This window comes from Chaetura pelagica, unplaced genomic scaffold (genome assembly GCF_000747805.2).
Source record: "Chaetura pelagica isolate M959 unplaced genomic scaffold, ChaPel_1.0 scaffold70, whole genome shotgun sequence".
Lineage (NCBI taxonomy): Eukaryota > Metazoa > Chordata > Aves > Apodiformes > Apodidae > Chaetura > Chaetura pelagica.
In genome coordinates, this window is record NW_009952265.1 from 6,258,764 (window position 1) to 6,282,277 (window position 23,514).

General features: G+C 38.7%; 1 protein-coding gene across 1 annotated transcript in view; it reads right to left on the reverse strand.

Annotated features, from left to right (window-relative positions):
- Window positions 1-23,514, reverse strand: part of STXBP6 (syntaxin binding protein 6 (amisyn)) — a 67,846-nt gene that overhangs the window by 31,425 nt on the left and 12,907 nt on the right. The gene's annotated exons all lie outside the window — the stretch shown is intronic.

Here is a 23,514-nt window from a genome sequence, read left to right on the forward strand (position 1 = left end):
TCACTGGAGACATTCAAAACCCACCTGGATGCATTCCTGTGTGATGTGCTCTAGGTGACCCTGCTCTGGCAGGGGGGGTTGGACTAGATGATCTTTCGAGGTCCCTTCCAATCCCCAGGATTCTATGATTCTATGCCCTGAGAAACAGTTTGAAAGCCCTAAACCACCCCACTATGAACTTTCATTTATTTAATCAGATTTTAAATGCATATTTTTAAAAGCAATGTCATTCCTTGAAGTCTTGTCTCTAGCTATCTGTGTTTGTTTTGCATGTTCATTAAATTTGAATCTGTGTATTTAATAACTCAAACTCTAGGTAATTAGGAATCTTGTGACAAATTGCTTGACTGCCTTACAAAATTTCTAATGCTGTGTATTTCATATTGCAGTGAACTTCTACAGTGCTGAAATAACTACTGAAGAAACAAATTAAAAATGATCAAGTCTTCAAGTAGGCAGTGACTGCTGTAAGTGTTCACTTTGTAACAAGGGTTTTTTTTATCTGGGCACTGCACAGAGTGATAAATTAAGGAACCTTATTTTTTATTGCTGTTGTATCACTAACTCTTGAAAAAAAACCCCAAACCCTCAAAAAAATCGCTTTAATCTATGACAATATTTAATTTCTGAAAGTGACAGACTGAGACTCACTCCTGAGTGGGTCTGCAAAAGTCTACTGAAGGCACTGGCTATTTGTGTAGTTTAGTCCAAAACTATTAAACAGTTTAAAGTTAGCTCAGCATAATCTGTATATCAAATCCTGTAGAGCAGATAATTATCTGTCAACTCGTAATGTTTCATGTGTTCTCAGAGCAATTTCAACTAAACACTGATTTAACGTGGAGTCTAAATTAATACTAGCCTTTCCACTGTGGTTGTCCAGCTGTTGCATTCTACAACCTTCACACCTGCCATGGTTCTTAGACCTCAGCTATGTATAATACACGAAGCAGCTCTGAGAAACCAGTGCTAATAAGAATTCTGACTTACATCTCCGGAATTAATTTTAGATACAGAAAAAGAAAGGATAGGTTTGCAGTAGAAGACAGCTAGCTCCACTGTAAAATAAACAAAAGCAGGTAACAGGAAGATTTAAACTCCTATTTGCTGGTCAAGGTTGGCTAGGTGTCAGAAAGTCTGTTAAGTTGAGGCTTGACTTTTCAGAATTGCATTTCCTGCTTTTACCCATATTTCCTCTTTCCTCCCTTTGACAATGCTGCTTTCTCACTATCTGGGATCTAATGAGCTGAAAACAGGGAAAAGCAGCACAGTTCCCACCTTCTCCATTTGCCAAATAAGATAAGAGGATGTCAGGGGCCCTACATTCACAGGAGTTTAATAAAAAAAAGTATTTTTTCTGTTTCTTTAGGTACAGCATAATGTTTTGACAGCAAATTGGAAAATAAAGAAAAGACAAACTTTCCAACAGAATGGAGGAAAGATACTTGTAAGTCTAAACAATGTTCTTCCCAGAGTCCTTCCCAGTAGTTCAAATAATAATTTGCAACATCTGTCTGCTTAAATTAATATCTACTGCATCACTGGCTGTACAAAAATCACCAGCCACTCTCTCATTGCTTTCCAGAGAAACATGTATGAAATACACAACTCTTAATTATGGTTTATTCGTACATTGTTCAAAATATAGTTTAGTTACCCTGGAAATTCAGATTAAGATATATGGTATCTTCCCATGATGAAATACTATATCACACATACATTAAAAAAAAAAAAAAAAAAAAGGCAAAAAAAAGCAGCTTTGGGTTGCAATTAAAAAAACCCATAAAGTGCTACAAGCCTAAAGTGAGAGCCTAGAGAGCCTGCATGTTTAGCGAACATATTGCTGAATGCCTTAGTGAAAAACTGCTGCTTATAGGTACAATGCTTTGACTTTCAGTTTTGCACCATTATATTTACTTTTCCTAGAACCATGTAAATGTTCTTATAGTTTTTATGCCTATTCAAACCCTATCATGCCATACACATTACAGTCCTTACAGTTTTTTGACAGACTCATTTTTCACTCCTATTAAAATGTTAAAGCTCAAAAGACAGAAGTATTGCAGTTTTAAATTAATAGCTTCCTTAACATATTTTTTGCATATTACATACATATAGCTTTTCATACTGGCATAGTTTTACAGACAGATGCAGTTAACAGTGGAGAGAATGGCAGACTTCATTTTATAGCCAGAGAGAAAACTTCTGCTTAACTGCAAATATTTGGAAAGAAATCTTATTAAACACATATTCACTTCCAGAATGATGACTGAGCTTCCAGGTTTTGTTGAAATTGCCTTTTATTATTCCATATGGCAAATAAGCCAACTTTCAAACTTCACCCACCTTCCTTTTCCTGAATATGGATAGTCAGCTGCATTCAAAGATTCTAGAGATATTTCTAGTCAAATATAGCAAATTCAAGTTGTGTATAAGTTTTTATTGAAAATCTAGTTGAGAGGACAGGATGGTGGTCTGACAGATCTACTAAGGCACTACTGCTGCAGACAAAAATAATAGGTATTACAGTCAGGTCCCAGGGAAAAGGGATGACTTCCTCACAAATCAAAGACCAAAGACTTCATCAAGGACCCCTCAGCCACAAAAGAGCTCCTGCTGAGCCTGGCCTAGAGCATTTCACATTAGTATTTCACTGTGTTCTGGGACAGTAGAGCCTCACCTCCTAACTAGAAGGTATTTGGTGCCTGAGAATTTCAGCACACCATAACACATACTCTTCTGTATTAGTCTGAATCATCTACAGTTTCAATCTTCTTAAGTCTCTTTTCCTTACAAGGAAGGCAGCATCTGACTCAGACTTTATTGAACAGAATGTTTAAAATAGCCTTGTAAGTATCTTGCAAGCACGCTTCAGAAAATCCCATTTCAATTTAGTTTAGAAATAAGGGCTCAAGATACAGACCACAGTAAATACCATTTTTGGTGGCTTCAGATACTCCTTTTTTCACATTCCTGTCACTTCAGCACCTGCAACTAATGTCAATAACACAAAAGTACTCATACTCTTAGTAAGTGGAATTTGGCATAATTCCAATAGAAGTTAACAGATGTGCATCCACATGCAGAGAGTACACTAGGAATTACCTCACCAGCCTGAAAACAATGTTTGAACTTCACAGCAAGTGACCTGAGGGGCAGGAAGAGGCTCTGGAAAATTAAAGTTCCAAATGGTTACTCTGCAACTCACACAAAAAGCACATTATTAAGAAATAATTCTCTGTTTATAAGTTTGCTGAGAGAACTTGACAGGCTTCAGGGTCTGGAACAAATTGGTCTATGACTTTCAAGATCCTGTAGTGTAAGAGGACTCTGCTGTAACAGGGTAGAGCGATTACTGGAGCTTTTTAAAAAGTGACTTAAAAAATTGTGTTTCTTTCTTGATTTTCTACTGAATCAATGACCTAAAGTATAGTGGATAAGACTACTACTAAAGAAAGCAGTTTGCAAACAGCAGATGCAACAATAGTTTTTATTACACTTGTTAAATCCAAAATCCGTAGGTTTTGCTATACAACAGACTAAGTCAGAACAATAGTGGGCAAATTGTTCCATACACTTACGACTTAAGCTTTCAGATGGGCACAAATACTAGAAAAATCTTCAAGTTCATATGTGTTGTGATAACATCCAAGTTTCAACAAAAGCAACTAAATAAGGCTGATGGACTTTGACCACTTCAGGTTATGAAGCAAATAAAAAACAAATACACACAAAACAAACCAACAAAAACCCCAGAAACACTTCTGTGGGAAAGTACAGGACGTGACTAAAGAAGAAACCAAGCAGGAAGAAAAGCCAAGGGCTGCAATTCCATGTTACCATCATAAATTTTTTTAACTTAAGTCAGTTATTTAAATCATGTCCATTCAGTAACTCAACCTATGAAGTATCCTAACCACAGTATACAAACCACAACACGTTTACTCAGATATTTGGCCTTTCTGGAGTCTTATCACTGGAAGTGCAATGATTACTGTGAAGGGATATTTTTACATGCTATCTTTTTTTTTTTTTTTTTTTTCTGTCTGAAGTGTTTTCTGCAGACAATTACAACGAAATATAGCAAGCAACATACATATTTCAGATAGTACTTAGCCTAAGATGTAGAAGTGGGAAAAAAAATAAACTCTGAAGTATATATATTCTGAATATTTTGAACTTGAACTATGTTAATAAAAATCAGACTGCCAGGTCTGAGAAAATGCTCATGTCTTGTGTGTCTAGGATATTTTACTTATCCGCAGGTCCCATCTATCTGCTATGTACCCAGTAGTATTCCCTGGGGTAATAGTTTTTTATTTTGTGTATGTTTATTTAAGTACGTATGAATGAGCAGACTTTTGAAATGCAATCTTACCCTCCCAATTCTTAAACTGCTTTAAAAAGTGTGAATGCAACAAGTTAACTTTTGACACCAATCTTAAAAAAAATGTACATATTAAACACTTATGGCAGTTCTGAGCTCAAACAAAAAACCTCCAGAAGACAGAATTCTGTGCAGTGTTTTATGGATAGTCCAGCAGACAGCATCCTTATCACACTTAAAATGCCCATCATGCTTCTGGAAATTTGTTCTCTGCCCATCTGCAACCAAGGGTTTTCAATGCTTGCTCTTGCACATGGAGTTCAGTGGCTAGGTTCCCCTTTTCAATGGCATCAAATGCTCTTGACATAACCCACATAATAAAACAGAGACTTTCTTAAACCTTCACAAATATTCCTTACAGCTTCAATTACCCAAAGAGATGCAGTATGGTCTCTTGCCAAGATGTCCACTACTGTTTCCGTGTGCTGTTCTACAACAGCATTTCAGGGTCAGAAGTCACCTCCACTTTTTTTATGCCAATTTGAGACCAAGAGATAGAAGGTAATACATGAATATAAAACTTTGAAATCTTGCAGTATATGAATAGTAATTTCAAAAACAAATGAAATTGAGACCCTATTCAGGCTAATTTAAGAAGTGCTAAAAAAAATCCATTTTATAGAACTAAGTGTCTTGCTGAACTGGAACTGAAAACTTAGGTTGTATATTTACCCTCTCTTCCACTATGCTTTATTCTACTACTCCATTTTAAATTTGTACAAGGATGGCATTTCTCAAACTGCTTTATTTTCTAGCCTTTAAAGAAGAAAAAAACCCCAAAACTGATAAAACATTTGCTGCAGAGAGTAAAACATCAAAAAGGTGTAACAGCAGAAAAGAAAGCATGCACTCTGTTAGCAAAGAATTTGAACAGTTTTATTTCTCCAACTTAATCACTCTCCTTAAATGAGGCCACAGCAATCAAGGAGTAACATACATCTCCTTAAACAAGAATTTTACAAGGTCCTCCACCAACAAAAGGTCCATTAGGGAGCATTTTGGGGCATGAGACAACTGTGCACAGGTAGGTCTCACTTTGCTATGCAATAAGAGGACAGATGAAGGACTTCCTTAAGAGCCTCCATATCACAGATCATATACTATATAACTAGCACAAGTTTAAAGTGAATATCACCTCTGTAAATCAGAAGTTTATCTAAGCAACCTCTTCAAGATTTACATAAAAGGCTAACTTTCCAGTCACACAGAGAAGTGATTTATGACAATGCACTTAAAACAACCAAGTATTTTCAAAAAGTATTGTGTAACGTACATTCTCAAATTGCTCAACTGAACCAAAGCTGAATATTTAAAATCACAGATAAAAGGCATCACAGTAAAATGAACTGCGCGGAAATATCCAGAATGTTGTCAGAAAAGCCAAAAGTTGCTGTGGCATACAGATGACTCTCTGCAGCTTTCTTCCATGAACTTTCAGCAAGCCAGTTACAATGCATGTTTTTTTAAGTGTCCATATTTGTGCTTTCCCATAACTAGTTACAAGAAACCTCAAAAAATTGTTTGCAGTTCTCTTCATGGATTTTACTAACTTCAAAGATTTTCAGCAGATTCATTAAATCTACTAGATCTAATCAGGCTTAATCTAGTAGATTTAATCTGCACTATTTAATAAAGTATAATGAATAAGAGGTGATCAAACTGATGTTCAGTTGACCTGCTATTTCCATTTCCAACAGGGTTCACTGAAATTGGTAATTTCCAGGCAGAAAATTACAATAAAAAGATATAAAATGATAAAGTTTACCTTATTATTTATCATGCAACATTTGTGTACATCTTTGGCCATGCATACAAAGGTAAAGCTAAACATCTCAATTGCACACCATCAGATTTTTTCTCACCAGCTCTTTCTTCAGTTTGCATTCTTTTCCATTTGAAGGAGGCTTACTGATTTTTGTATCTTAAAATGAATAGCTCCTTAGGCTACAGTATTAATTACTGCTATTTCATAGGCATACTTCCTACAGGAATATACTTTAGGTAGCTCTCATAGGCCCCAAATTTTCTTCCCAGTAATATGGAAGATTATGCTCTTTTCTTTATAACCCAATTAAATGACATTTGGCATCAGATTTAATCTCTCAGCTGTGAAGGTGTGAAAACATAACTTGAATGTGCCCCTTGTTACTACTTAAAATGAAATTTCAAACCAAAGAAAAATTTTGAAACAGTTTTAAGATACGACTGACGACTTATAGAAAAATAGATACCTTACAGATATAGAAATTTGTCAAAAAATATCTAGAAATAACTCCTACACATTTTAAATACAGCAACTTAAAAACCTTTTATTAATTTACTGTGTTAATGTAGCATTAATTTTTAATTTGCAGTAACATTTTACCGCTTATAGTAGCTTTTCCTTTCTGAATTTTTTCTTCTAATATTTGGTCCAAAAAATAATCTATACTGCCAATGTTACAAAATGAGTTTTCTTAATTTATTTTAGAGCACAAAAAATGAATGGCTCAACCTTATTTCTTTGCATGCTACAGATCCTTACAGCAAGAGGCCCTTGCAGCTGACTGACTGTTCACCAACCTTATTGTACTGTACACATTGTACTGTGCCATTATGAGGGACAACATCCATAAAACCAAATAAGAACAACTGTTAACATTCCACTCCAACTATTCCAAAAAGACAAACTCATTACCACCTTAGAGACGTTATTAGTCAGAACTGAAAGCAAACAAACAAAACTGTTTCCAGTAATTTCAATGATCACAAGCAATGTCTTAACATCAAGATCATAATTCCCTATATATTTTTATCAAACAGGATTTTTAAAAAAACACATAATGTGACCACATTTCACAGTAATATTTTCCATTCTACATCTGACAGGATGACTGCTTCTCAGTGGACTAACAGTTTGCTAATACTTCAGTTGGGATGTGCCTATATTTGAACTCTCCTAGGTGACAACTATTTCCTGTGTTCTGTTTTCCTTTGGAAATAGCCTACTGTAAAAATACTAAAACTATCTTTAAAAGTCTTTTCTACTTTTGTTATTATTTCACTTACTACTGTAATTATGTAGCTCCTTCTTGTACTTTGTGCAAAACAACAACAACAAAAAACAAAAAAACACACACTAAAAACCTCTAACCAAAAAACTATTTTCTCCTCTTCAGCTTCTTAATGAAAGACACTCACTAGAGCTTTCCAGGCACTGTGATCCTACCAAGAACAGATAACAGCAGAGACAGAAAACTAACAGACCCAAAGACCAGGAAATGGTTTTTCACATTAAGTGACACATTAAGAGATGAGACCTAAAGTCAAAGCTGAAATACGAAGCTGAAGAGAAGAGGTATTTTAGATTGGAAACATTTTAAAGTTTTATTTTGGGCATCAGGTCAATACTTAAGTGTTACTTAACAAGTTTGTACAGACTGCATTAATTTTGTCCATCATCTGTAAATGCCAACAATAGAAGCTACTACAAATACACATCCTGATTTCCTTCTACCAAGTACCAATTATCATCAAATTACAAAGCCCCAAAACCAAAACAAACTGTCTAGCAGGTTTTACTGATCTGTCATTTTTTTTCTGAAAGATTAAAAACAAGGACACACTTCCTCCTCTAGTAAGATGCAACCACAAAAGTCCTCTTCCTTCACAGGGTACAAAATGCACCACTATTTTCAACACTTCCAATACAGAGACCAAAATAAAGGACCTTGAGTTTTTCTAGAAGTTGAATGATGGAATCAGAGATAGTATACACCAGACATCAACATCTATGTTTTATGAACTGAGTTGGCCTTCTGAAAGGTTTTTAGTCATTCCTACACAGGGTTAACTAAGCTAATGACTCGAATCCTCTCAGTTATAGACAGAGAACGCATACTGCTGCTTGTTCTGAAACACATCAGTAGATTGATGTTTGAACACTAACTCATGTAAGCTTGGTCTGCTATGGCACACTTAAGGGAAAGACAGAAAAAGACAGAACCTCTTCCTCAGAAAAATATAAAATGCATTAATTACCCACAAATCTGACTCACACATCTGCTCTGCAAAACATAACAACAGAAAAACCAAATCAAACACAAAAATACCACCACACCAGAAATCAAACTATGTCTGTTAGAAACACTACTTCTTTTTTTTTTTTTTTTTAAACAAAAAAACCCAACATCTGAACAATAGGATTTTATCTGCCCACGTAGGTAACAATGAATGAAGGCTGTGTTTTGCATTGACTGAATTGGATCAATTTCCTACCAGAAAACAGCAAGTGAAAGTATAACTGAACTGAACTAGTACACAAAGGATAAAGTAAAGGAAATTCACACAGAGAGGAAAGAGTACTTTCCTTAAAGCAACATTCATAGTGTTCCCAGACACAGTACACTAATATCAGTCTTTGAGAGAGGAAAATCACTTATTTTCTTTTGCAAACTGGGAGTATGAGTAATGTATTTATATTCATAGCCAAATCAAAACCAGGTGGGAGGAAAAAAGATATTGTTCCTGGGATCCTGATTTCCTCTGCCATCAAAGGTTAAAACAACAGGTATTTTGAGGTCCATAAATGTAAATTTACAAGATCCTGAAAGCATTTAAAAAAAAAAAAAAAGTGAAATAAAGAAAGTATGCGTCACACAAATGAAGAATCTTAAATATTTAAAATAGCATAACTTTTACTAAATAGTAGGACACTCAATAGTTTGTGCCAGCAGGTGTGCCCCCTTAGCTTACAGTCATGCTGTGATTGTTGGTATGAGAACTATAATGGAGTGGAGCTACCTGCTGCCTTGGTGGGTGGTAGTACAGAGGGCATTATTACTACTGCAACCAAATTTAAGAAGTTATTTCCTTGCAGTCACATATCAGAAGAGGAAAAATACAATAATACAATAGTGAAAACGAGCCCTAATCCATGGTAGTATGTGGAGAACAAATAATTCCCCAAAGCAGGAGAATACAGTAGGATCACTTTAAACTTGGGGAGGAGGAGTGGGACAGGGGGGAAGCACTGAGAAAAATCTGGGTATGCAAAAATACTGTCAAAGAAACCAACAACCTGCATTGCACTGAATGTCTCATTACAAAAAAAATAGTGTCTGAATATAGAGAGAATTGATCATAGAATCACAGAATGATTAAGGTTGGAAGGGACCTTAAAGATCATGAAGTTCCAAATTTCCTGCTATGAACAGGGACACCTCACACTACACCAGGCTGCACAAAGCCTCATCCAACCTGGCCTGAAACACCTCCACAGAGAGGGCATCAACAACCTCCCTGGGAAACCTGTTCCAGTGCCTTACCACCCTCTTAGTGAAGAATTTCTTCCTATCGTCCAACCTAAATCTCTCTTCTTTCAGTTCAAAACCACTACTCCTTGTCTTATCACTACCCTCTCTGGTGAAAAGCCCCTCCCCATAAGTTCTGTAGGCCCCTTCAGGTGCTGGAAGACCGCTATAAGGTTTCCTCAGAGCCTTCTCCTCTACAGGCTGAACAGCCTAAACTCCCTCAACCTGTCTTCATAGCAGAGTTGTTTCAGACCTTTGATCATCTTCATGGCCCTTCTCTGGACACTCTAAAGCCTTTTCTGTAATGAGGGCTCCAGAGCTGTATGCAGTACTCCAAATGCAGCCTTACCAGAGCAGAAGGGCAGAATCACCTTTCTTGCCCTGCTGGTCGCAGTTCTTTTGATGCAGTGTAGGATGTGGCTGCCCCTCTGGGCTGCGAGCGCACACTGGCAACTCATGTTGAGCTTTTCATCAACAACATGCCTAAGTCCTTTTCCTCAGGACTGCTCTTAATCCATTCTCCCTCCAGCTTGTATTTGTGCCTGGGGTTGCACCAACCCAGGTGCAGGACTTGCACTTGGCTTTACTGAACTTCATGAGGTTGGCATTGGCCCACCTCTCAAGACTGTCAAGGTCCCTCTGGATGGCAAACCTTCACAGAATCATAGAACCATCCTGGTTGGAAGGGACCTTGAAGATCCATCAAGTCCAACCACAATCTAAATTACCCTACCATAACATAATTTACCCATCCAGTGCTTAAATCATGTCACTAAGCACTATAGCTACATTCTTTTAAATATTTCCAAGGATAGTGACTCCACCACCGCCCTGGGCAGCCTGTTCCACTATCCAACCAATAAATAAATAAGTGTTCTTTCAATAAAGAAATTCTTTCTAAGATCCAGTCTAAACCTCCCCCTGGCAGTTTCAGGCCATTCCTCTCATCCTGTCAATATTCACTTGAAAGAAGAGGCCAACTCCCACCTCCCTACAACCTCCTCTCAGGTAGCTGTAGAGAGCAATGAGGTCTTCCCTCAGCCTCCGTTTCCTCAAACTAAACAATCCCAGTTCCCTCAGCCTCTCCTCACAGGGCTTATTCTCCAGACCTTTCACCAGCTTAGTAGCTCTTCTCTGGACATGCTCCAGCAACTTGACATCCTTCCTGTACTGAGGGGCCCAAAACCGGACACAATACTCCAGGTGTGGCCTCACCAGTGCTGAGTACAGGGGCACAATCATCTCTCTACTTTAGCTGGCTACACTATTCCTGATGTATTCCTGTTTGCCTTCTTGGCCACGCTACTGACTCATGTTAAGCCAGCTGTCAACCAGCACCCTTAGGTCTTTCTCCACCATGGAGCTTTCCAACCACTCCCCCACAAGCCTTTAGCTTTGCATGGGATTGTTACGATCAAAGTGCAGGACCTAGCACTTGGCCTTGTTAAACCTCATACAATTGGTCTCAGCAAATCGATCCAGTCTGTTCAAGTCTCTCTGCAGAGCCTTCCTACCCTCAAGCAAATCAACACATCCTTCCAGAAGGAGTACACCCTCCCTCTAGGGTGTCAGCTACTCCACACAGCTTGGTATCATCAGCAAACCTTCCATATCTCCAACAAAGATGTTAAACAGCACTGGTCACAATACTGGCCCCTGAGAAATGCCACTTGTCATTTGCCTCCACATTGACCACAACTCTCCGGTCTTCCCTTAGTGAAGCCATGTTGGCTGAGACTACAAGCACCTTTGTAGATTTGTTCCTACAGTTGTCACTATGTATTCACTGCAAAATGCAATTAGAGGGATTTATTTTAAAATTGATGAACTGCTCATTATCTCTCCTTGTGCTTAATTCTTCTGACTGATAGTTTATTCATGGTAAGAAATAAGGTACAGACAAATTTGGAACCTGACAAGACTGTTGTGAAAAAAAACACCAACAAATTCCAGTGATTTTTCTAAAAGCATATATTTGAAGTTATAATCTCTAATCTCAACCATCTCTAAAGAGATGCACACTGAAATCTCAAGGTACAGTTTTCTCATCTCATGACTTTTATTGTATTGTGACAAATTATTTCAGTCCTTTGCAGTGCACTGGGGGTTACAGGGCAGATAACCTACACCACACTGTGTGTTTTACAAGAAACTCTCTAGAAACATGCTTGATATGGAAAATGTATTTGCTCTTTTTCAGCCAAACACTAAAAAATTTTTAAAAGACCAGATGAAAAGAATTATTCTACTTTCTTTAAATGGGAGTCCCTAAATGAGACTAGTTTGTGTCTACAGTAATCTAAGCAAGCATGATCAGATGCTTGCTGCAGAAGTAATAAAAAATGGGTAATTTATGTTCACTTTTACAACACAATCTAAAGCACAACACATCAGATCCACCTATTCTACACCAAAATACAGAAGCACACAAAATAAAACCATGTTTAACCCATAGTTACAGAATGAATACATAACAGCCATCATTGAAAAGTAAAGTAAGCATCGAATATCAATTGCAATAAATGACACTTTACTGTGGAACTTCCTCATGAAGGATTTTAATCTGCAAAGGTTAAAATCAATGCAATTTGCCTCACAGCATGATATTGTCACAATATTGCCACACTACACTGCTAAATTTTGGAAAAGATAATCAACAAACTTACCAGTGATACTTTTGGCAACACTTATAAGGAGCAAGGATAAAATCAGTTTAGTTTTATTTTGATAGAAGCTTCCCTCTCATTAAATGCTTCGCATTTACCAGCATCCTGGTTCTTTGTAATGTACTCATCATTAAAAGCAAAAGTTAATTCAGGCCTAAGAGATATCTCCAAACCAAATCTTTTGGAAAAAAAAAGTCCACTGATAAAATTGACAGCCTTGGGAAGTAGCCAGCATGTTCAAGAAGAGATTTAATCTAGATTTAATAGTTTCCTCTTCCTTCAAAAAAGGCTTGTTCCGATTCCAATATCATGGAATAATAGAATCATAGAATCATCAAGGTTGTAAAAAACCTTCAAGATCATCAAGTCCAACCACCTGCCCTACACCCCTGTGACCACTAAATGACATCCCAAGCACCACGTCTACCCTTTTTTTTTTTTAACACCTCCAGGGAACTGTGCCTCCACTACCTCCCTGGGCAGCCTGTTCCAATGCCTCACCACTCTTTCAGTAAAGAACTTTTTCCTAATATCCAGCCTGAACCTCCTCTGGAGCAACTTGACCCCATTTCTTCTTGTCCTATTGCTAGTCACTAGAGACAGGCCACCACCCACCTCACTACAACCTCCTTTCAGGTAGTTGTAGAGAGCAATGAGGTCTCTTCTTCTCCAGGCTGAACAGCCCCACTTCCCTCAGCCTCTCCTCATAAGACCTGTTCTCCAGACCCTTAATTAATCTAGTTGCCCTTCTCTGCACCCTCTCCAGCACTTCAATGTCTTTCCTATACCACGGTGTCCAAACCTGCACACAGTGCTCAAGGTGCAGCCTCACCAAGGCTGAGTATAGGGGCAGGATCACCTCCCTGGTCCTGCTGATCACACTATTCCTGATGCAGGCCAGGATGGTGTCAGCCTTCTTGGCTACCTGGGCACACTGCTGGCTCACATTCAGCTGGCTCTCAATCAGCACCCCCAGAACGCTCTCTGCTGGGCAGCTCTCCAGCCACTCCTCCCTAAGCCTCTAGCACTGCTGGGGGTTGTTGTGGCCCAAGTGCAGGACCCAACATTTGGCCTTATTGAAGCTCATGCCATTGGCCTTGGCCCTCGATCACCTGGTTGTTCTGCATGCAACCGCATAATAGTAGTCAGGATAATCTGCTCCATCAGCCTCCCTGGTTCTGAAGTCACACTAACAGGCCCATAATTTCCCAGATCACCCTTCCATCCCTTCTTACATATGCAGGTTATGTAGGCAGATTTCTAATCTGCTGATACCTCTCCAGTCAGCCAGGACTGGAAAGGGGCTTGGTGAGCACTCCCGCCAGCTCTTTCAGCACTCCTGGGTGCATCCCATCGGGCCCCATACATTTGTGCACATCTACATGGTGTAGCACATCACTGGCCATCTCCTTCTGGATTGTGGGGGGATCACTCTGCTCCTTGTCCCTGTCACCTAGCTTAGGGAGTTGGATTCCCTCAAGGTAACTGGTCCTGTTACTAAAGACTGAGGTGAAGAAGTCATTAAGCACCTCAGCCTTTTCCTCATCATTCATCACTGTGTTTCCTCCTGCATCTAATAGGGCATGAAGGGTCTCCCTGGTCTTCCTTCTGTTGTTTATATATTTATAGAAGGTTTTATTGTTATCCTTTACTATGGAGGACAGCTTAATTTCTGGCTGGGCTTTAGACCTTCTAATTCATTCCCTGCATAGCCTCACAGTATTTTTGTAGTCATGGTTATGAAGCTCTAAAGAAACTTCTGTTGTACACATAACTCAGTGTCATGGTTCCTTGTCTCTCTCCTGCCTGGCTCACCATTAATGTCATGGTTTGGGACAACACGATAACAGAAGGAAGAGCCCCATGGCTGCTTACTCAACTCACCACCTCCCCCCCCAACCCACACACTCTGGGATGAGGAGGACAAAGCTCATGGGTTGAGACATAAGACAAGGAGGGTTCTTCACCAATTAAGGTCACGTACAAAACAGATGCAACTTGGGGAAAAAATAATAATAATTTAATTTCACGGTAATCAAACACACATAGGACAAAAACAACACAAACAGCAGTATTTTCATATGCTACTCCACCCTTCCCTTCTTCCCGGGGCCAAATCACTTTGTTCCCAGTTTCTCTCCCTCCTTCTCCCCAGCGGCACAGAGGGACAAGGGATGGGGTTTAGAGTCAGTTCACAGGCTGGTGGTTCCTGCTGCGCCATCCTCCTCAGAAAGAAGGATTCCTTACAGTCCTTCCCTGCTTCCCCACGTGGTCCCTCCCATGGGACAGTCCTCCATGAACCCCTCCTTCATGAGTCCTTCCCACAAGGTCCGGAGCTGCTCCAGCCTGGGCTTCCCACAGAGTCACAGGCTGCTCCGGGAACAAAACCCCCCGACCTGGGGTCTTCCAAAGCTGTGCAGTCAGAGTCCACAGGCAGCAAATCCACTGGCCACAAAATCCAAGTCCACTGGCCAAGGTAACCTCTCCTGGCGCCCCCAGAGAATCTTCCACCATGTTGCTCTGCGATGGCAGGGGGACAGCCTGCCATCTCACCATGGGTTGCAGGGAAACTTCTGCTTGGGCACCTTCTTCCTCACCAACCACCAGCACTTCTCTACCAGCACCACTGTCCTCCTCCACCACAACTCATCTCCCCTGAGTGCTCCTCTGCTCAAGTGTTATGTCTGTAGATTTCAAACTTGTAACACTCCCCATTCCTATCAGAGCCCTGAAATGATGGCATGACAACCTTCTTAAGTCAAAATAAAAGGAGATCATGACAAGAAGCTACAGCACAAGCTATTTTCCCTTAACCGTTCTCTTTCATGCCATATTGCAACCAGCTGTCCCCAGCCAACAAGATACCCATACCAGAACTTCTCACCTCTGACTGATATTTCAGGAGGAAAACAGTTCCAAGCCACTGTTAGATACATGTGGCATAAGGCTACTACTTTTTATTGGTTGTATAAATTGAGGAAGATCAGTAATAAAGCCATTACATTATTCAAGCTGCTTCAGAGTTGAAGCTAAGAGACAATAACACCAAAATCTCCTAGAAAAACGATTTTTAAAACTTGTTAGTTTAATTAATTTATTACACAAGTTCACATTAACTGTAGCAGTATGCACAGCATCATAAAAGGGGACGAGGGGGAAACGGCCCAACCTACAAGCTTATTCTTGTAATGAAAAATGTTTTACCGTTGCCCGATTTCATTACCATCTAGTAATTACTCCTAGGTAGTGACCTGTTGCAAACACTAGTGTTTTAGCTTACATTTGTGCCAAACAGCACTATGCTACTAGGTAAGATGCTTTACTAAAATCAAAGTTACTTCGCTTCTCCCCTGAAATAGATAAGTAAAAGATCAAGAAATAGGACCTCTTCCTTTAAGGGGTTTAATCTTCTCTTTCCATCTTTTTACATGACCATTTAAGAAATCAAATAGTTAATATTAAAATGATGCTTTAGAAGCCACTGCAACATTCCTGTTTGAGTTCCCCACTACCTAGCACTTTTTTCTGTCACTGGCTTTTCAAGGATCAACAACTTTTCTTTCAGCACTCAGCCTTTCATAGAATCATAGAATCCTAGGGGTTGGAAGGGACCTCGAAAGATCATCTAGTCCAACCTCCCCTGACAGAGCAGGGTCACCTAGAGTACATCACAGAGGAATGCATCCAGGTGGGTTTTGAATGTCTCCAGTGAAGGAGACTCCACAACCTCCCTGGGCAGCCTGTTCCAGGGCTCTGTCACTCTTACAGTAAATTTTTTTTTCCGGATATTCACCTTGAACCTCCTATGCTCCAATTTGCACCCATTACCCCTTGTCCTATCACTGGTCATCACTGAGAAAAGCCTAACTCCATCGCCCTGACACTCACCCCTTACATATTTGTAAACATTGATGAGGTCACCCCTCAGTCTCCTTTTCTCCAAGCTAAAGAGACCCAGCTCCCTCAGCCTTTCCTCATAAGGGAGATGTTCCACTCCCCTAATCATCTTCGTAGCTCTGCGCTGGACTCTTTCAAGCAGTTCCCTGTCCTTCTTGAACTGAGGGGCCCAGAACTGGACACAATACTCCAGATGCGGCCTCACCAATGCGAATAGAGGGGGAGGAGAACCTCTCTTGACTGACTAACCACACCCTTTCTAATGCACCCCAGGATGCCATTGGCCTTCTTGGCCACAAGGGCACATTGCTGGCTCATGGTCATTCTCCTGTCTACCAGGACCCCCAGGTCTCTTTCACCTACACTACTCTCCAGCAGGTCAGCCCCCAACCTATACTGGGACATCGTGTTGTTCTTCCCCAAATGCAAAACTCTACACTTCCCCTTGTTGAATTTCATCATGTTTCTCCCCGCCTAACTCTCCAGCCTGTCTAAGTCTCTCTGAATGGCAGCACAGCCTTCTGGTGTGTCAGCCACTCCTCCCAGCTTAGTGTCATCAGCAAACTTGCTGAGGGTACATTCTATACCCTCATCCAAGTCATTGATGAAGATGTTGAACAACACTGGTCCCAGTACCGACCCCTGAGGGACTCCACTAGTCACAACTCAACTTTGTTGAGGAAACAATCAAAATATCAGCAGACCACTGAGATACAGTAATTAGTACCTATAATCTGACCTGCCTAACTACTGCAACTACTGTTAATAACATTTGCTAGCAAAATGTCACACGGCAGCACTGAACTCTTCCATCCTCCTCCCAAGCCTGAGAATACTGAAATGGTTCACTCTTAAATAAGAAAATAATTCTACATGAACTAAAGTCTTAAATGAACTTTAAAAAGTTTTTTGCCAGCACGAGAGAGGTGTGTACAAGCAGTAAGTTGCTGCATCAGTTGATTTAAGAGTTCTTAAGCAAACACATCTGCATTCCATTTCCAGGTTTCCACAGACCTACTCCATCACAGCTGTGAAGAATATGCTGTTTGAAACTAAAAGAAACAAGCACTACCATAGAAAATGTATACTGCACAGGGACAGGTATTCAAACCCTTAATTCTTCGGCATGGCTAGAAGTGCAGGGGTTTTTCCCTATTAGCATATCAGGGCAGAAACTGATACTAATGAGGCCTTCAAAAGACTCTTAAGAAGTAAATTTAGCACTGTCATTTACTGAATGCAGTATGATTGCAAAGACTGCCAACACAAGAAGTTGAATGTGATCCCGAATAGCTATAGAAACAACATCAGGGAAAGAAAGCAAAGACATTTGGATTGAAAGGACACAAGGACTAAAATTACAGGGAAGGCAGCAGAGCAGCCCTATCCCATTCAAAATTTTTTATCTTAACGTCTCACTCTCCCTAGTGAAACTCAACAGCATTAAGCATGACAGCCAAGTACAGTACTGATGAACAGACTGGTTAAAGAAGCTTCTCAATAGTTTACAAATGCTCAGATATTACTGGACAATACTATGTGAATGGTAAAGCATTTTGTTGTTATTGTGTAAGATGTCTTATTAGTTTTATCTGCTGAATTAGACTCCACCATTCCCAGAATAACAGATATTGAATATGACCAGCAAGACTGTAAGAAAATAACTAGTATCAGATTACTTTAAAGCAAATAATTGAACCACATCAATTTCTCTTAACTAGAGCTGAAATGTATCTTCAGCCCTGTGATGCTTCACATCTACATCACCCACACACATCAGGCATTTAAAGAGTGATCTAAAAAAAGGGGCAGAAACCTTTCCACCCTTCTGTATTTGTCAAATTATCTGGATGTAAGGGCCATTAATTTAATTGTAAATAGACACTGCAGAAAGGCAGTGATAAAAGACCTTAAAGCTACCTGGCTTTTTTCCTGCTCATGAAATACACACACAGTAGCATCATACTTGTATAAAAACCCAGGAAAAGGGCTGCTATGTGATGCAATACCTCTGCTTAAGAGGGAAGCAGTTCTTTACTTACATCCCAACACAAGATACACAAAAGTATTAGAATGTGACAGGTAAATAATAATGCCACTAATAATGTCACACATTCTTGCCAAACCGATTGATATTGTCAATCAGAAAAAAATATTTCTCCAGAGAAAGATGAGAATGGAGATATTCTACAGCTACTTTTGCAATATATAATATATAAGTTATATAAGTTAAGTAATTTATTGCAATAAATATAAAAAATAAGATTCGAGACCGTTTGCTATGTTCATATTCACTAAGTCTTCAACCAGTGGCAAAATCCAGAACACTGGTCCAAGGAAATAAAATAATACATTTCACATAAATCTGCTAGGGATAAATGCCTATAATGCAGATATCTTCTCCACAATGGGACAAAACTAGCCATCTTTGAGAGGCTTGGGTGACCAAACTAGAACATGTATTTGATTGTGAGCTGCCATTACATGGCTGAGAAGGCTGAGCAACTTGCTAACATCTCCTTTATGTAATGAGCTGCTGTGGCCCTTTGCTTCCTCTGAATACACATCCAAGTTCACAGGAATCAGGGGGAAGCTGTGGAAACTACAGGTTTAGTCTTTGGATACAAAGCACATTTGAAGAAAGTGTTAAGGTAACATAACTACTGCTTAGGAAAACCATTCCTTAATTCCTCAGCCTTGTGAATTTCATTTCATTTTGTTCCCATTTTTATTATTTACAACCAGTATTTTTAATAAATGCGTAACTTGTATATACAATTCCTCACTAAGTTCAAATACAGCTTTGCATGAATGCACGGAATTGGCTTGCTGAGGATTTGTATCAGCATCAAACAAGAGCTGCCCTGCAGAGACAGCACAGACAACAGTTTATAGCTTGGTACCCCTAAGGCTTTAAATCAGGTACTGCTGCCAGCTACTTCCTCCCATTGCCTTGGTCTGACTATGTCCCATGCTGTGGGTTTCATACTCAGAGAAGGAATCAGACTGCAAAGTGAAAAGGCTGAAAAAGAACAAAGGAAAATAATTATTTTTTTTAGTTGAATCAGATCCTGACCTGGGTCAGTATACGACTGCAAATAGCAGTGCCACAGGAGGAGAGAATAACAACTCCCTAAATTGCCACCAAAATGTTAAAAGCAAAGACATACACTGAAGGACTTGCTTTGCAGACCCTTTTTCAGACCTATGTTTTATTATTTTTTTTTTTTGTTATTTTTGTTTGGGTTTTTTGTGGGTTTTTTGTGGGGTTTTTTTGTTGTTGTTTTTTGGTTGGTTGGTTTTGGGATTTTTTGTGTGTGTGTTGTTGTTGAGTTTTCTTTGTTGTGTTTTGTTGTTTGTTTTTCCGTTCTGACACATTCCCCAATATATTATTGAGTCAATTCCTTGTCTTCCATGACCCAGACTGCCTCCAGACCAATTTACCCTTAATTTGCTAGGCAGTATTCTGTGACCTACAGGAGAGGTGAGATTAGAAAGATTAAAGATCTGGTTTCTTCTATGTTTGGTAAATTCTGGTTCAAGCTATGGCCTTCCTGTTGGTTTAATGCTTGAGTTGAACTATAGGTTACATTATTTAATTCATTTAAATATTGTACCAAATAACTACCTGAAATTATGACAGCTGCATCTGAGATTAAAAAAGGGAGACTATATATTTCAGCAAATAGTCAAGAAAAAAAAGCCAGAGCTATCATCAAGCACATTTCCTAAAAAGATTAAATTCCTTTGTTTTTATTAATGCAATTGCTGAAAAACTCTTACTGCCTTGGGATCTAACTGACTTTCCAATTCATCCACTAATATAACAACAATGTGGTATCACTAAAATAAATAGTATGTGATTTTTATTCAGGTATAACATCTAATCTATCTTTTGCTGCTAGATTAGCCAGAAACTATTCTCCTTAACAACAAAAACACTGACAATAGAGCATTAAAGCACACCTTCCCGTGTGGACTTGACCACAACTGTTAAAAAAACCCAAGTTGTTACCAACTGCTCTAAAATTAAATTCATAATTAAAGCCTTATAACCATCAGAAGAGTAAGCACCACTGTATATATTACTAAACTCACACAAGTTACTACAGCAAAAAAAGCGTAAACAATTCAGCATATGTCTATATTCATGCTGTGGCAAGTTTTCTGTGTCACTGCTAGGGATATTCCTGTTCAGAAAGGAATGGGAAAACATGGTGTTATGAAGCTGCTAAAGATACTGTGGTTCACAGATGCAGAATGAAGATCCACTAGACACATTTGACTAGAAATTGGGTTAAGAAGATAAAGTGTTCTAATCTGGAAAATAAAATTAAAACACAATAATCCAGTCTGATTCACCCTTAGCCCCCAAATCTTACCACAAAATATAGTAATTTAATAAGCTTTCAAAAAAATTCTACTTTAGTATCTGTCATCTATTGAAGATAAATTATTATAACATTATCAAAGTTATTCTTTCAACATTTTGTTTATAAAGCAAGTCAATTTTCAGAAAGCTGAAAATAAAGTAGACCTAAGAAACAGGCCTGCTCTATGTTCAGATTTCCTCAGATACAACCTCTTCTCTTGCCATCTGGAAGTCTACCCTAAATATAAGGTAAAGCCTTTGAATACTTCCATGAGGTTTCCCACATGATTTATTCCCAAATTGAGATTAAGGAGGATGAACAACACACCAGGATCCTGAGAAGCACCTGTACAGTGTGTTCACTGATTGTGCACTTGCAGTTCACCTAATACACTTCAGGACTTGCAATGCATGTGCTTTCATGAATATTTGTCTGGTAATTCCATAAAGAAACACAGGAATTGTGCTTAAGGAATTCTCCTTACTACCACAAAAATCTCACTCAAGTACTCCTTCACTAAGAGAGATAAAGAGCTATCAGAGTTCCATATACTTCTCTCAACAGAACAAATAAACATGGGTTCAAAAGCCTATGGCCTGGAATGACATCAACTTGTTCAAGTGCCTGCAGTAGAAACAAGATGATACTTCACTGAGTTACTTTCCCTCCCCTCAACTTGTAGCTGTTGGGAGACAAATCCACGAACTCAGTACCCACTTAAAGTTCCTATAATTCCTTAGCCTTCTGCTTACACCATTCAGACCAACTGTTGTGCTGAGTAATTCTCCCAAATGGTTGTATCTTGAGAGATTTGAAAATGCACAGTATTATAGGTAGGGTTTTGAAGGCGGTGGCTCTTTTATGTAGAAGATTTGCCAAGAACAAATAATAAGTCTTAGTATCCAGTATTAAAGACATTTAGAATTTTTAATGGTTGATTTTTTTTAAACCAGAATTTCACACTGTACCTACCACCTTTGTCTTCATATTAGTATCACTCTGAGGGCTTTCTTTTGCCTATATAGCATACTAATCTGTCAACTTTAATAGAAATCCCAGCCTTCTACTAATTTATTCTACCATCCTACAAACCTCAGCCTTAAGTTTAATTTCAGAAACTTCACAGCAAATTCACAGTGGATTCTTGGTATATTAATGATGTTGAACTTCAAAACTGAACACAGCATACTGCACAATACTACACAAATTGTAGTTGTATATCCCCAGACTGCAGTAAGTTCTCTTGCCATTCTTATTTAACCTATTTCTATTTATCTTTCTACAAAGAATACGCCATGAAAAGGATTTAATAACATAAGAAGCAGCTGCATCTTGAAAGCTTACACAAATGTTACCAGCAGAGATCCTGCGGAATACATAATAAAGGCAAGACACAGCCAAGAATTATTATCATGTGAATGATCCTGTAGAGTTAAAAAATCCAGCAATGCATGAGTAGGAAATTATTAAATTTTATTACTGCAATGTGATAAGTAATGCTAATCTGTAGACTGAGGTTACAGATTACATAAGGGATCTTCCTGATGAATGGTTTAACATTATGGGACCACAGATATCTTATTTTTATCACAGATGGAGGTTCCGGATAACAGGATTTAGGGCTTAGGGTTTACTTTTCTACAGTGAAAGTAAACAGTCAAATAGGAATCAGAATAACAGGACTTCAAAGAATAACCCCCTTTCAGTCTTTGAAGAAAGATTTCCCAGACAGTATGTCAGAGTACACTGAATAACCAAGTATTTGGGTGCAGTAGTGGTCCAGTATTCTTGGGACTAGGAATTGCCACTGGAGAAATGTAAACTTGCGTTCTCCTGGAGTGCATCAAAACATTACATGAATAAGAAGTCAAAGCTTGCTAGCACCACAAATACAAATATCTTATTAGGTGGGCTTGCACTCCTGTGGAACATACAGTAGATGTGAGCACTCACACAGCTGCACTGTTCTCAGGATGGAAGCTGCACAGCATACTGTGCAGCCTGCACAGTATGGCATCAGTTGCCCTCTGATGGTCCCTTTGACCTGTACCTCCTAAACCATGCTTCCATTAGCTTTAAAAAGCTAAACAAAGCACTAGCTAATGTTTCAGGTATTAAGGAAATAGCATTCTGTGCGAAAATCCTGAAATCAGCCACATTTAGATTCAAGGGTTCTGCTAGCATATTTACCCACTGTCGAGTAAAATAAAAACTAATGTCTATGCAAGTTGCAGCCATATCAGTAACAAAGAATGAACCTGAAAAGTGAGACAAAAAAATTTAGTTTTATATTAAAAACATTCAAAGTGGGCAGTCCACTCCTTTTCCTTCCAGTACTACTTACCCCTTATGCAACTTGATGACAAATGCCTTTGTTTCAAGAATTTTTATAACTAAATTATGAAACTACTGGTCCAGTAAAAATAACATCTTAAAATAAAGAAAATGTCAGTCAGGTTGTTCCTATTCTATGAAACTGTATGAGTACTCTGAGTCAGATTGCTTTGACAGATAAAGCACATACTGAAGACAAAAGCTTGACAAAGTTACATGTGCATATATTATATTGTTTCCAGAACTTATTGAGTATCAATTCCATCCAAATATTGATATAACTGTATTATGCTGAAAATTAAACAAAATCCATCCTTTAAAATACATTTACATACTTAGGAAAAATAATTTTTAAATCAGCCCTCAATTTGATGCATTCCTGTTAAGATTTATGAGAAACCGTCTGCTTACACAGCATGCTAAGACCCAAAGCATTTGCTCTTCTTTTGTTCTATTTTCTATATACATACAGATGTTTGACAAACTGTCACACTATCAGAGATAAAACATTTTATGAAGAAGGAAAAATTAGGTCACCATATCACTCAATTTTTATCCACACTCTT